Genomic DNA, 16357 nt, shown 5'->3' on the forward strand with positions numbered 1-16357 from the left:
GCTGTTTTGATATACTCTAATTCTTGTTTGAACTTTGTCACTTAGCTGCATGTTGTAGTCTCCTAAGCAAGTAGACATAGACCTGTACACTTATTAACTAACTTTAAAAAAAAAAAAAAAAAGATTAATAGGAATGAGGTTACAGGGTACTTCTCACCTATCATTTTTAATTTTGTTTAAAATGGTGCAGGTTTCTTTAATGCGCCTTTCTTCTTGTCTGCAATAAATCTTAGATGACTTGTAACTTTGTCACTTTCACATGTTAGCAAGATGTAATTGTGACCCCTGGCTGATGTAAATCCTAGTGCCAGATGCATCCTGTTAGTTCTTTCTTCAGATAACTTTCTTGGATGTGTGACTGCATCAATGCATGAACCTCAGGAGCCATTCAGGAGAAAACTTCTAGAAGCTTAGGTGCATGACACACAGTGAGTGACTTTATTGCTACTGTATTGATAGTGACCAGCAAAAAGGAAAAATAAGCCTTTGCTCTTGTTTTGCCTCTGATGTGCAAAGGTGGCTCACAAGTATTGGATTTTGTTTTCTGCTTTTGCCATAAGTATCAGGAATTTCAAATCTGATTGTCTTGTGGTGGTGGTTGGACACAAGATGACTCATGGCTTTAAGTGCCTGGGGTGTTGAACCTTTGAGCCTCTTCTCCCAGCTGTCTTAATTACCTAGTTAACAAATCAGAATTTTGAATCTGAATTAGTTTTACCCTCTTACTCAGATTAATTTCCTTGGTATGACATATCTTGCTTCTTTAGTTGACTGGTCTTCCAGTGTTGGGGAGCTAAATTTCTAATGGAAAAATACAAATATGGGGAGAACACTTTTTGTGATGGGAGGGCTTCCAGGTGTGTTAAACATCAAGAAGCAGAAAATGGCAAATGTTGCTTTCCTTTGCAGATCAACTTTAAATCCAAGTTCCAGCCATAAATTATACTTTATCTGTGCCACTTGTTTTGTGGTGATACTCTTTTCCCTTGTTTTTCCATCGCAGAGCCTGGCAAGCTTTATCACTAATTTAGTCATCACTGTAGTAGGTTTTCCTGTTTTTTTTTGTTTTTTTTTTTTTTTTTTTCTGACATGAAGTATTGTGCTTAGTCGTATTTTTAAAGGAGAGATGTTTGTTTTTTTACAGCTATGGTTTGTACCAGGAACTTCACATTGCTTTACTTTCATGTTCCATCTTTTCAGTCTGCAAATGTTTAATTTAAAGCTATCCAGGATATTATGCTGTCTTCCAGTAGAGCATGTGGCCCCATGTAACTCATTATATAGTGTCTCGTGTTCTTTGGCATCTTAATTTCTATTTATATGGCCTTGATTTAACAACTTAAAAATTTATCTGGCAAATCTCCAGTAACTTGTATTAATCTTAATCAAGATCCATAGCTCTCCAGATGTCATAAAGCAGCATTTTCCTAGGCACTAGACACCATTTACCTCCTGTCCATCTGTCAGCTAACATGTAGAATAAATGAGCAGACTCAGTAATTTGCTTGGAAATGTATTATGAATGGGCCTTGAGTTTTCAGGGTCCCCCTCCAGTTCTTCACACTTTTCCTTTTTTTTAAAAGGAATCATAATTTAATATGTCCATTGTTGTACTCCAGATGGAAGCTGGTTGTCTTCTATATTTCTTTCTTCTGATCCCAAGGATAATTCAAAAAATAAACATTAAAGCTATCCTAACACATTTGACTTTTTTTATATCCCACCTAAAAACATTCATGTCGATAAATAGATTGATTTTGCATTCTGCCAGTTAAAACTGTGGAACTTCCAGCTTTTTCTCAAGCTCTTATGATGATCTAAGGATATCTCTCCTCATTCCCCCCACAACAAATTCCATTTTGTTACCTGCTGTAGTTCTTTAATCCAATTTTTTAAAAACTTTGTTTTCTGGTCTATACCACCGCCCCCTTTTTCAGGGATGAGTAGTCAAAAAAAAAAACAAAACCCCAAAAAACAAACAACCCAGAACCTTAGTGCATGCACTGCTCACTTGATCATGCTCTACAAATTGTCGTTATTTGTCTTTTAGTCAAAAATAATTCCCATTTCTTAAATAGTGACTGACTGGTTGGTTAGGTGATAGCATCATTTTATAGCTCACAAATATTATTTTGGTTATTTAGAGGTTGGAAACATTTAGATCTTTTTATTTTGTTTCTAACAGGACCTGAATTAATATTTGATGAAATCTCTTATAAATATACTTGGCAAAGTTTAGTTATGTGCTCTTGGTGTTTCTCAGGTAGACACTCCCTGTCTTGTTTCCTCTGCTAGGAGACCTGTAATGCAGCTACCTTGAGTTGCTGTCACTTCTATTTCAGTGGGAATGTTCTTACAGAATTTGCTGTCTCTTACTGGCCTCCCGTTTTATTTATGTCCAGAGAGTTGGACTTGCAGTAGTGTTTCCAGAGGAGACAAGCTGCTTTCAGATAAAGTAATCTTTATATGGATTAACCATTTAAACCCCCGTCCCTAAGATTGGTATTCCATATCTCATAGTGAAAATGAGAATTTATGATTAAATAGGATTGGTTGCCTGACTTGGAAACTACATAACCAAATGTTGATGTAGGTCCTAAAGACATCTTAGTGAACAATTTTCAGGCAAATGTTTGAAAACAAATGAGGAAAGGCAATGCCTGTGCAAAAGATTTAAGCATTTTTCATTACAGGATCTAAATCATTTTAAAAATAGCCTTATGGTACTCCTGTGAGGTAGACACATTCTATCCATTTTAGAGAGAGAAAATAAGTGATTTGCCCAAGATCATACAGCAAATCCGTGAAAGAGCCAGAATTATAAACCAGGAGTCTTGACATCATCTCTTGCTTGAGTTGCTAAACTACCCTTCAGCACAGAGGTTACCTTTTAAATTAGATTTTAAAAGTTAACTAGTTTCCATCGGCTCTAATTTGTGAGTGAACTCACTGTTTCCTTTGGTGAATGATTTTAGTACGACTTTCCGGATGACTAGCTTTCACTCCTTTTGCAGATTATTGCTCCTCTATTTCAGATCAGAGATTCAAAATACTGGTAATAAGTTTGAGGATGGAATGCATATCTGATCATTAAAATGAATAATTAACCCTTGCTCTGTGCATGCACAGGAGGACACAAGCTTCTAGAAAGTATTCAGCTGCTTCTGTGGTTTGCATGGTGCATGCACTCATTTCGAGTGTATGGAACTGCAGAGCAAATTATCAGTGTAGCACACTCAAGTCAATGGTAATTAATTTTTTCTGTGAACTAATGGATAAAGTACAGCATATAATCTGAAATTATTTTGCAGGAACCAAAGAATGCTGAACACAAGAGAGAAAGAAAGCAAGACTTCTTTAGTTTACACAGTGGAAGGGCAATATAATGAATTCTGATTACAGAAGTTGAAACTAACAAACTTACCTATCAGCTGGTGGTGTAATTTCTAAAATGATTTAAAACATTTTTGTTTGGTACTAAATATCTTAATAATTGTACTGGTCTAGCTACTACAGAAGACACTAAGGTGAGGGTAAACTTTTCAGTGGTGGCTGGGATTTTTACCTAACATTACTTTTTGTGAACTAGTACAGTAAATGCAATCAGTTATGGGAAAAATACCCATAGACAACATAGTTGTGTTCCAGTCATCAAGCTACAAATGAAGTAATCTAACATCAGAACTTCATACAACTCAAAAATAGTCATAAAGTGTAAAGAGTTTAGTTTGGCATTAACAAACAAATGCTAAGGCAGTAGCTTCTTTTGTTTGCTTGATCACTGGAATTTTGTTAATTTTGAATGCATGTCTTTCACTTAATTGGGTTATGTTTTTCTAAAATTTAAATTTTTCTTCTTCCTATAGCCCTGCCATAGGACAGGCTGAGGCAGAGTCTCAGTGTTGCCCTGTTCAGTCTGAGGCAAGTGGGATTTATTTTATTCATTCTGGGGGCTTTCACAGCTTTATGGCTGTTGGATATTTATGTCCCCAAACTTGCAGCAAGTTTGGTGAAGGCCCCTAAATTTAATTTAATTTAATTTAGGATTTTTATAATCTTTTGGTAGATGGGCTCTATATTAATATTCATACTTATTGGCTGTGGTGTTTTTGAAGAGGTGGGGGGAAGGGATATTTAAGATGGATATTAATGCAACTTTTTTCCCCTTTATCCTTCAGCCATTTCCCTTTTTTCCCAAATTATATGCACTATTATTTTTTGAAGGTAATATTTAATGGTGGAACTACATGTAGCTTACGTGAACAGATCTGATGGGAGATGCTGTTGCCTTTTCTGGGGAAATGTGTTGAAATGCAACCTACTTGAAATCCAGAAACTTCATCATAACACTTTAAATCCATTTAGTTATTAGGCCTACAGTATTTATTAATTATAAGAAAATTAGTTAGAACTGGAGGCATAAAATTAGCTGTGTTTCTAGAACCCTGAATAATAATTTTTTCGATAAAAGGATGGATATAGTGATATACTTAACATTTTTGTTTTCACGTGTTATACCATGAAAGTTACACCAGAAGAGTAAATATTAATGTAGAGCCCTGCAAAGAGGAGATACAGATTTGAGTTGGTAAATAGAAAAAAGGAATGAGAAATTGAAGTTGTAGATTTTGCAAAAATGTCAGTTTGAAAGATTTCCTTTTCATCAGCCTCTTTTTTTAAAAAGGGATAATATTGTAAAGTTTGGTGTATTGTACCATGTATTCTAAAATTACAGCATTCATTTTGGATTTTGAGGGATTTCGCAATGTGACTTGATATGATAATGGTAGTTAATAAACATGTTAACAATATTGAAGATACAACTTACACTTATTTAGAATATGAGAACTTTCCTGTCCTTAAATAATTTTAAAATTACTGTTTGAGCAGACTACCCCTTTGCCTTTTTCTTGCAAAAGATGAGAGACCTGGACAATTTCAGCCTGAGAATAGGTTTTGTCCCTGTGTAATCTGACTGCCTCTTGGCAGCATTTGACTCTTACAGTTTCCAAAATAAAAAAAAATGTTTGCTAGGTTGTTTGAAATTGCTGCAGCACATGAGGTTTTTAAAGACAGGTTTTGATGCACCATAGAAACTGTTTAATTTCTTAAATGTTTCCTTAAGTAATGGTTAACTTGTATGGCTTTCACAAGTCTGGTTGTGGCTCACATTGTCTTTAATACAATTGACTGTCGCCTGCAAAAGTGGAACTTGTTCCCTCTGCCCTGTTGCCTTCCCCCTTTGGAACTCCTGCCCAACTTCCCTACACTCACAATCTGAACCCATTCTGGGTTTCTGATCCTTCCTGGTGAGCTCCAGAAACTAGTTATATTCCTCACTAATGCCCAAATTTGTGAGACATAAGCACTGAATGTTAACTGTATTCAAGTAATTGTTGAGCAGTGTGTGTTATATTCCTAATTCTGTCAGTTTGATGTTACCCTTTATAACAAGACAATACTACAGTAACTAGCATTTTTCTCCTAAATTTATTCAAGTTGTAAGAGCACTTGTTAGGTCACTTCGCTGTCTTGTCTCCTCATTTGCATAAATTGGTCACAGGCAAGAGTTTTCTTGCAGAAGAGAATTGAATAAGTAGTGTGGTGTTTGTATTGCTACAGATTTCTGAATCATTCTATTAAGACTCAGTGAATGAAAAATAACCAGAGATATTTAGTGTTTAATATTCATTATTGATTCACTCTGCCTATATCACCATTTAATAGACTGACACTAAATGGTTTCCATCCCAATATTTATATTTGGTTTGGTAAGTCTTCAGGTGTATTTTGTAATAGAAATGTTCAAATGTAGACTAATGTATGCTCTCTGCCTTGTCCATCCATAGTGTACATTTCTATTAAGATGAGTATCCTTCTTTGATCCACACTTGGGTTATATCCAATAAACATATATTCCTTGTTGCAGTTAAATGTTCAGTTTCCTACTCAAACCATCCATTTGTTTTCACCTTTGCATTGTTTGAAGATACTAGTTTAAGATGGTCCTAAGAAATTACTTATTTACACTTCCTATTTCTGTTGTACTAATGCTCTTAATATAAGTTAAATGTTGCTTCACCATGTCAAACCCCGGCCCCCCCGCCCCCCGACCATGATTCTCTGTATTTCTTATATCTTGTCAATGAGACTAAGTACTGTAGTTCATTCCTCCCCTATCACTCTAGGAATATTTTCTTTTCTGCACTAAAAACGGGAGTACTTGTGACACCTTAGAGACTAACAAATTTATTAGAGCATAAGCTTTCGTGAGCTGTAGCCACTTCATCAGATGCATGTAGTGGAAAATAACAGATACAGAGAACATGAAACAATGGGTTTTATACACACTATATAAGGAGAGTCATCAGTTAAGGTGACTGGGAGTGGATGGGTGGTTACACAAAGTAAAACTATTTCCCCATGCTTATCTCCCTCCTCTCCCCCCAGTTCCTTACATCTCCTTGTCAGTTGCTGGAAATGGGCCATTTTCATTACTACTATAAACAGTTTTTTCTCTCCTGCTGATAATAGCTCACCTTAACTGATCACTCTCCTTACAGTGTGTATGATAACATCCATTGTTTCATGTTCTCTGTGTGTGTATATATATATCTTCCTACTGTATTTTCCACTACATATATCCGATGAAGTGGGCTGCAGCCCACGAAAGCTTATGCTCTCATAAATTTGTTAGTCTCTAAGGTGCCACAAGTACTCCTGTTCTTTTTGCAGATACAGACTAACATGACTGCCACTCTGAAACTTTTTCTGCACTAGTTATTCTCATGTAAATTTGAGAACATACTTCTTGGAATCCTAGTAGAAACTTTCATCTGCAGGAAGACTAATCACTTTGCCATCCACTTCCGAAAGATGCACTCAGTGGCACTCCAGAATAATTCTGTAGGATGTTGTGTGGATTTGAGCTTCCTTTGCTATAATTTCAATTCAATGCATTTTAAATGGTCTTGGAAATCTCTAGTTGTGTCTTCAAACACAAGCTTTGCTTCTCCCTTTCTCCATGTTCCTGCCTCTTAAGGGAGTTTTGATGTTCAGAAGTTTCTCATTTTGAGATTTCAGTAAAAATTTGAAGTTCATAGGTCTCAGTGACTTCAGCAGGCATGCCAATATTATCTTAATTCAGTGACACAATTGATGTCCATATATTAATTTGAAAGCTACAAGAGAGCAGTTTGCATTTGCTTTAAATATTCAGTGGTGATATGTGACCTATAAAAGATGGAAAGCAAAGCCTCTTTCTAACCACAACAATGGCACAATGCTTTACATTATTTAATAGGAGTTTTTCCTCAGCTCCTGGATCAACTGTTTCAAAAAGATCTCTAAACACAAATCTAATTTAACAAAAAATTATCTTTCTCCTGGTGTGAAACTTGTCTGACACCCTTGAGTGTGGATCTAAGGAGGGTATTGCCAGAAAAACTTCAATTGTAAACAAGAAATTCCCTAATTCAAAGTCGTACGTGCTTACTAATACCCTGTGTGTCACAAAGTTGCTCCATTTCTGGCTTCCATGTCATTTCCCAAAGGCTCTTAAGAATCATGTTAAAATATTACTCTTATTTTCCTACATTCTAATGGAAGCACTCAGTATAATTCCATTTAAAGCTACGAGGACCTATACATTATTTTTTCATGGACAAGAAATGCTGTAATGTTAAACTGCTAAATCAAGTGAACTTTTGCATATCTCTCATTACATGCAAGGTAAATAATAAGAGTGGCAAATAAAGTACATGCCATGCATTAAATTCTCGGATGCTTTAGAATGCTGTGATGGTTGCCTTATACAGAAAACTTTGTATATCAGTATTAACTGCTGTCCCTTAAGTGCTGTGGAAAGTGCTTAATACTAATGTGCTTATTTTCAAAATTATTTCACTAAAGCAGGGTTTCTCAAACTCCATTTTCATCATGACCCCCTTCTGACAACAAATTCAGTCCCCACACAACCCCAGGCAGGGGGACTGAAGCCTGAGCCAAACCCAACATTTCAGCCCTGCTATCCAGGGGCGGGGCAGGCAGAGGAGGAGGCAAAGCAAAAGCTTGAGGGCTTCAGCCCTGGGTGATGGGACTCTGACTTCGGCTTCAGCCCTGGGCCCAAGCAAGTCTGTCAGCTCTGGCCACCCCCCATAAAAACAGGGTTGTGACCCACTTTGGAGTCCTGATCCACAGTTTGTGAACCACTGCATTAAAGTAACAAGGATTTCCTATAGCCCAGTGCTTCTCAACCTATTTACCATTGTGGGCTGCATCCAATACTACCTGTATGGCCCTGAGGATGTCACATGGGCTGCAGCTCTGTGCTGATTGGGCCACAAGTTAAGAAACACTGCGATAGCCAATCTGCAGAAAAGTAGGTAGTGGACTTAGTGGCCTCTTTATGCCACAAACGTAGTGATGGTCCATTTTCGTATTTTTGCCATAAAAACTGGTCCAGCTATTAGTTTGGGAGTGGGAAAAGAATTGAGGATAGTTGCTTTGGAAATAGACCCTTGAGTTTTTGTGATTGTGCAAAACGCATTTAATCATCTGACTGTTGTGATTCAGTAAAATACATTGCTCAGATGGCAGCTCTCTGCAAATCTCTACCCTGTCAGAATAGGAAGTAGATGATGATAATCACAACTAGAATTAATACTGGTGGTATGTTTCTGCTAGTGTATCTGCAGTTTAAATGCAACATCATTGCTGGCCAAGTGACAAATGTATACTGAGGATGTCTATGCAAGAGAGACAGACTTTTAATCCACAATTTCTTGGTGCCTTGGCCAACACAGACTTGAAATACAACAGACTCCTCTGGGTGGTTACAATTTGTGCGCCTCACTTCTCAAACCAACCTTTTTCTTAAGAGGCGTGGAAGGATCCACAGTCAGGAGTCCTCACCAGTCCTTGATTGGACAGATGGTGCCCACGTAAAGCCCAAGTGTAAAGGAGGAAAAGGTGAACTACCAGCTGGATTTCCACTGCAACATCCACATTTCATTCAGGTCATCAGACACAGTGTAGTGTTGTTAAGATTGAGGCTTTTTATTCAGTCAAGTACTTAACTCAAATTATATCTGGTACAATGGTATATCTTGAATGTCGGGATACTCCACACTTCCCTGCAAGTCTATGCACCAGATCTTTTGATTTCATCAACTATCTGGGTCCCTAGCAAAAAACTCTAGTTTTAGTAGTACCATTTTTAAATGGTGCTGAACTCATCTTAAACTCACTGGTAATGAACTCCTCTCAAGGTTTGTCTTGACTAGAAATTAAAAGGTAAGACCCACAGCTCATGACAGTGTAGCAGTCTCTTGTATAAGATCATGTTTGATGTAATGGATCATTTTGGGCTTCCTAGAATAGTGGATTAAGAAATCGGATTTTTGAGACCATGGGATTCTTTTTTCCCTCTCCACTCCTTTACAGGGGGTGTAGAAAGAAGACACGTTGTGGGGGAGTTGATAGGTTAGATGAGGTACATCAGTTTCAGGTATATTGCTTCAGGGTTTCCTTTTTGTTTTTGCTAAATCAATATAAATTGTAATCACAGTTCAAGAGTAATTCTTTTTAAATTGAATTACACTTATGCTATACCTACTAAAACTGCTAACTAGCCCCAACTTTAACCTTTTGGTTTTGAATGTGGGAATTTTCATCATACCTAAGAACATCCCACATATACTCAAAGAAATCCATTTCTCTATTCCCTTATTTATGAATCACACATCAAGACAAAAGTAAAAACTAATTTCATAAACAACTTCAACTCTATTGCCTCAGTGAAGCAGATGAAATTTAAGAAAATAATAAGTGTACCCGATCTATTTTCACTGAGTGCTCTTTAACAGGGTCACTCTTGCAACTACAACTTGTAATCCCTTGACATTTAGGTTTGTCCAAGAGGTATTTATCGTATTACACTTGTCTGATACATGAGTCAGAAAAGTTTGAATCAATTTAAGGGCAAATTAAACATAATTTTATAGCTGCCTTTAGTCCGTTTTTTTAAAAAGAAACGTACCAATTGAGGTTTTGACTTTTTTTAAATGAGAACTAAATTATGGATAAACTCCTTGATTTAATACAACTTGTGTTTTTGTTAACTAGCAGCAGAATTTCAGCATTTGCTACTTACTGGTAGAGAAGAAAAATCCCACAGCACTGCCAGTACAGGTTAGTTTAATCTGTAAGTACCTGATGTTCCTGTTTGAAATACTGTGTTCAAATACCATTTAAGTACATGAGGAGAGAGTCTTTTGATCACCTAAATGTGAATACGTCTTTGTGTAGGATATATGTTGCTGTCTTCAGCAGAGAGTAAATTTGTAGAATTTAACTGTTGTTAAAAAAATAATACAATGATTCTAACTACACTTAGGGGTACTATACTTTTACAAGCACCTGATTAATGGAAATGGGTATTAAAAGTTTTGAAAGCCATTTTGGCAGTATTGAGAAGCTTAATGGACACATGGACGTGGATTCAACAGTCACTTCAGTAATTCATTTACTACCAAGAGAGGTCATTTTACCAGAGTGAATTGATGATACAGGATTTTGATATTTGCTTATATTGGGGATTGAGTGTTCATGCCCCTAATACTGTAGCAGTAATTTAACCTTGACTTAAATTTTCTGGTTACAGATATGTAATATCACCTGACTTAATACCCCCACTCTTATATATTTACTGTAGTAGGCCCTGTGCATGGGATTAGACTCTGAAATCCATCTTAGCCCCTTTTTACACTTCAAAGAGTTCCTACAAATCTTTTCCTCAGATTTTAGTTTACCCCATATTATTTTTCCCTCATATTCCTCTTTACTTTCTCCTTCCAACCCTCCAGTATTGCTTAGTGTGCTTTATCTGCTTAAATTTGAAGGTGACGTAATCATTTGGATTTTTTTGGTTGTGCAGTGTCTGGAGCATCTTGAGTACTTTGAATGAAATTAACTTCAGAAGATAAAATTTTGTATGTGTACACAAATATACTGTGACCGTTTTTAGGTGCTCTATAAAAATAAACTCCAACTACAGCACATTGAAGATCAAGGAAAGCCAACAGATGGCAGTAGTCAAATAGAAACTGAAACTATTGTCATCTCAATTTACCTAATTAGAGCAACAATCTGAATAACAATATGATAAACTGACATTTACAGCTCCACCAGGTTGGTTTCAGAACTGAACATCCTGCGTAGGTTTTAAGAATTCATTCTCAGTTATAATAACGTTCATTTTTTATGTTATAGAAGAAAACACGCCTACTGATTGATAACCTTTGTAGTTTTAGCAGGACACATCTCCCAGGGGGTCCTATTATATGCTCAGGAATTCAAACTGTAAATGTTCACTTGCCTTCAAGTGGCGGTACACACAGTTCAAATTTCTCGCTTGTGATGTGCCTGTTCAGACTTGTCTTTTGGGAACCTGATGGGTCACTTTTATATAGAATTTAAAATTAATCTGTTGCCCTATAACTCCTAAATATATTTGGGAGTTATGTGCACGTGTAAAAATTACAGATTCCTTACTGTCAAATCAGTGACTATATGTAGTAAAGTTCACAAAGCTTTCCTTTTAATTGATTTTTTTTTAAATAATTATGAATCCAGTTGCCTTTTTGTGGCACCAAATCTGTCAGCTTGTTAATAACTGGTTCTTTTGGACGGCAGTATTCTGTGATGTCAACCTCCAGGGGTTGCTAAAAAAGAAATAATTTAACCTACTTCATGGTACCCCCTTTTGATAATGAAAACACTCCCCTTTGCCACACCCATCCTCTAGTGCAGGGTTCGGCAACCTTCAGCACACAGCACGCCAGGGTAATCCGCTGGCAGGCTGCAAGACATTTTTGTTTATGTGGACTGTCCACAGGCATGCCCCCCCGCTGTGTCTCCCCCTCCCCCCCCCGCAGCTTCCCGGGGCAACGGTTTGCTGTGCCCGGCCAATGGGAGCTGTGGGAAGCGGCAGGCCGCAGGGATGTGCTGGCCGCAGCTTCATTCTACTCCCATTGGCTGAGAATGGCGAACCGCGGCGCTAGGGACCCTGTGGACAGTCAATGTTAACAGTGTCTTGTGGCCTGCCAGTGGATTACCCTGATGGGCTGTGTGCTGAAGGTTGCTGACCTCTCCTATAGTGCTTCATATTACAAGAAAGTACAATGCTTCAGGATTGCTTTAATATGAGCTATGGTGGAAATGCCACCTTTCTGAGATTTTTTTATGCCAATTAAATAGCTCTCAGCATAATATGAATATTGTTTCAATAATAAAAAGCTAAGTGCATTTTTCCTTTTGACAGCAAACTTGGATTTTTCTGAAGGATACTGGGAATCTTTAGACCTGTCATTACCACACAAGTGATTTTAAGTTGAGCTTTTGGTCCATTGTCATAGCTGTCCTGTAGCATACAATTTGATCTTTTACTTTACGGTGGCAATTACTTTGAGGCCACACTAAGAGTTTCTTTCTTCGATGAACCAACAGTCATTCAGGTATCGATATTAAAACGTTTCCCAAATTCATGTTCTTTGAAGAAGTGAAGTGAATGGGACCAACTTAACTGTTTTTAGAACATTAAAATATGCTCATCAATCTGTGAGCACGTGTACAAAACTTGTAACAGATGGTAGAAGTATTGGTAAGAGGGAGGGGTAAATTGAAAGGTTGGTAAGTATGTGGGTAACTCTGTAAAATGCATTTTGACTGTAGAAAATGGTAACTGTCTGCAGTTTAATTTTCATAGCATTCAGTTGACAGAGAAGTGTTGAAGACCATATGGAACCAAGAACAATGAATCAAACTTGCATTCTTTGTGTGTTCTTATGGGGTTCATTTTTCTTCAGGAATGGGAAATTGGATATATATACTTCCGTAATATGTATCTATTTAATTCTGACTTTCTCTAATGATTAAACTTAGTAATTTAATAAATGAATTGCTGCCTGTGTATTTTCTCTGACAGAACAATTTAAAATTTGCAACACATTGTCTTGAACTGCTTCACAACAATTTTTAAGTATAAAAAGTACGTTTTCAACTAACTTTCTGCTTAAATAGCTTAATGAAATCAGGCAAGTGAATAAAGGCACAGTTTATCTGCAGAGATATTTGGTCACATGCTGCAATAACATGCCAAACAATGTGTACTGCTCAGTTGTGTAAAACACATTTAAATTGGGTGTGTTAATCAAGTAATAGTCTTTGAGGCTACAGACAACCCATATCTGATTTTTGTGCTGAGCATTGCTAAATTTTTTTGGGAGGTGGGGGGACGGGGGTTGTAGCCTTTTTGTAAAAATTCTGGCTGCTTTTGTTTTCTGTAGGTCTCACTAATGTAACAATGATAATTAAAAATAAGTTCCCAAAACTGCTTGAGTAACTACCCGTGTGTTAGTAAGACACAATACTGGAGTAAACGATGCAGCTGTGCTTTTAGGTTAAGGCATATTTGACCAAATAAGGAGTGGGAAGATCATTTTAGCTGAAGTGGTATGGGTACTGAATTGGCACAGAATAATTAAATATGAACAACTGATGTGCAGTATCTAAAAGTAACACTCTTTTACATATTTGAAGACTTACCAGGTTCAACCTCAGACATCTTTTCTCAAAACCAAACGTCCAGTTTTTTAACCTTTCCTTATGAGTTATGTCTTTTAAACCTTTTGTCATTTTTATTGCTCTCCTCTGGACTCTCCACTTTGTTCACATCATAGGTACCAAACCTGGACGTAGTACTTCAGCTGAGACTTCACCATTGTTAAGTAGAGCATGACCGTTACATATGACGCTCCTGTTATCCAGAATGACATTTGCCTTTTTTTGCTACAGCATCACACTGTTGACTCATTCAGTTTGTGATCCACTGTAACCTCCAGATCCTTTTCTGTAGTACTGCTGTCTAGCCAGTTATTGCTAATTTTGAATTTGTGCACTTCTCTTCCTTAGTACTTTGCACCTGTCTTTGATTTCAGACCAAATCTTCAATTTATCAAGATAATTCTGAATTCTAGTCCTGGCCTTCAGAGTGCTTGCAGCCTCATTCAGCTTGATGTCATCTGCTGATTTTGTAAGCATACTCTCCACTATGTCATCCAAGTTAATGAAAACATTGACTAGTAGTACTAGACCTAAAATGGATCCTACTTGCATAAGACTGGCTATGCTGGATCAGACCAAAGGTCCATCTAGCCCAGTATCTTGTCTTCCGACAGTGGCCAATGCCACTTGATATCTCCTTCCAGTTTGATGGTGAACCATTGATAATTCTTTGAGTCTGGTCTTTCAACCAGTTGTACACCTCATAGTAATTTAATCTAAGCCATATTTCTGTAGTTTCCATATGAGAATGTCGTGGGAAGCAGAAGACTAGCCTGTAGAAGGAAATTAGATTGGTTTAGTGTTACTTGTTCTTGATAAATGCATGTTGGCTATTTCCGTTTTATCCTTCATGTTTGAACTATTTGATTATTAAGTTGTTCCAGTATCTTTCCAGATATTGATTTTGCCCTCAGACATTAGTAATGTGTTATCTCAAATTTCTAGGCCATATGGCATCATGTACCTTTTTTACTCCTGTGCCCGTTTTGCATGAAGCAAGGCAGGTGCCTAACTCATTCATGCTAGAAACAACTTAGGCATCTAAAGTGATTCCTGGAGACAGGTTCCCTGCTGTGAACTGCTAGTACAAATAGGTACCGTCCTGTAGCCCCAGCCTAGGAGCTGAACTCAGAATGGGGCTTAGCACACAACCACTCATCAGCATTTCCCAGCTTAGGCAGCTCCCACTTTTAGCATGCTAGCTTTTGTGGATCATGTTCTTAGGTGTCTCTCCCCTTACCCCGCCCCATTGTTCAAGGACCCTAGGTACCTAATTCAGGCTTTGTAGATCACGTTGGCGCTCCATTGATTTTTGTTTCTATGCTCCCAAAGTTAGGCATTGGGATGTTGAGCAGATTTTGAGATCTGAGCCTAACTGCTTAGCTACTGGAAATTCTGCACTAATTCTTACAGTCCAGCTGTCAACTGGCCAGCACAAGGTGAATTCTCACTTGAAACTGTTTAAATAATCAATTTTTGCTCTTCCATTCGTAGTTTAAAACAACTTTGCCACATGTAGCTGAGAAGGCTCTGAATGAGCCATGTATAAAAGCTTAATTAGTATCCTGGTTCACCCCATTGCTCTTCTGCTGTAAATACTGAAATGTGAGGTTAACCAATATCTTAAGCTTGTATCTGTCTTTTGGTGGGAGCCTCAGCCATCTGTGATTCAGACCCTTTTCAAGCTTTTATGAAGTCAACATACAAATACAAATTTCACAACGTTTTGCAGAGAGTGACAATTCTAAGTCAAGTTTTTAACTCTTTGAAGTGAACAGTTTAAAAAAAAATTGTGCAGGAATACCATTTGCTGTTCCAATACCATCCATAATAACTCTGATATCAGATGCATCCAGGAAGGGTTGGGGAGTACATATGTCAGATCCAGACTCACGGTTGGTGGTCTCATTTGGAGTGCCAGTTACATATTTTAGAATTTGAGATGGACACATCTAGCTTGCAAAGAGTTTCTACCACTGATCAAAGATTCTTCCATTCAAATTCTCCTGGACAATCCACAGTGGCCTACTATATAAACAAACAGGGAAGTGCAAGATCAGATCTCCAGTGTCAAGAAGCCATAGGTCTGTGGGAGTGATATATCCAGAATTGTATCAGTCTTGGTGGCTCTCCACCTTCTGGAGGAGAACAGTGGTTTAACAGACTAAGCAAACAAGTGACTTTGTCACAAATGGGAGTTAAAAGATTAATTACTGGATCAAAACTTCCAAAGATGTTTTTTTTCCCCAACTAGACCCATTCATTTTGAATCAGAGAAAGCATCTGAAGTTTTGTTCTTGAGCAAGGAAGAGTCCAGGATCATAGCAGACACTTCCATGATTGCTGGTTACACCATTTGATATGTGCTTACCCTCCTTTTCCTTTAATTCCAAGGCTTATTAAAGAACATGACAAGAAAAAACTCTAGTTATACTGATAGTTCCTGGTTGGCCTCAACAAATTCTGGTTTTCAGATCTCCTGATATTGTCCAATCACCAATTTATCATGCTGCTCATTCAGAACGACATATTGCACAACCACAGCTTAGTTTTTTACCCAAATCAGCATGTCTGTATCTCGCTGCTTGGATGGTTTCTGGATGTCTTCATTAGATAGAGGGTGTTCTTCAGAAGTACAGAATATCTTACTTCAAAGCAGGAAATTATCTACAAGAATTAAGTATTCTGGAAAATGGAAGTGTTTATCATTATAGACAGTATTGAAGGGTCACAT

The 16357-nt window shown here is 37.4% G+C and overlaps 1 long non-coding RNA gene across 2 annotated transcripts; it reads left to right on the forward strand.

Moving 5' to 3' along the window:
- Positions 1-6678: 6678 nt before the first annotated feature.
- LOC115635575 lies at positions 6679-12958 on the forward strand. Of its 2 annotated transcripts, none has more exons than XR_003996638.1 (2): positions 6679-9508; positions 10126-12958. It is a non-coding gene; the product is annotated as an uncharacterized LOC115635575 (long non-coding RNA). The 2 variants fall into 2 exon arrangements; XR_003996637.1 differs by having other exon boundaries at positions 10129-12958.
- Positions 12959-16357: the final 3399 nt, after the last annotated feature.

Source organism: Gopherus evgoodei, chromosome 15 (assembly GCF_007399415.2).
Source record: "Gopherus evgoodei ecotype Sinaloan lineage chromosome 15, rGopEvg1_v1.p, whole genome shotgun sequence".
Taxonomy (NCBI): domain Eukaryota; kingdom Metazoa; phylum Chordata; order Testudines; family Testudinidae; genus Gopherus; species Gopherus evgoodei.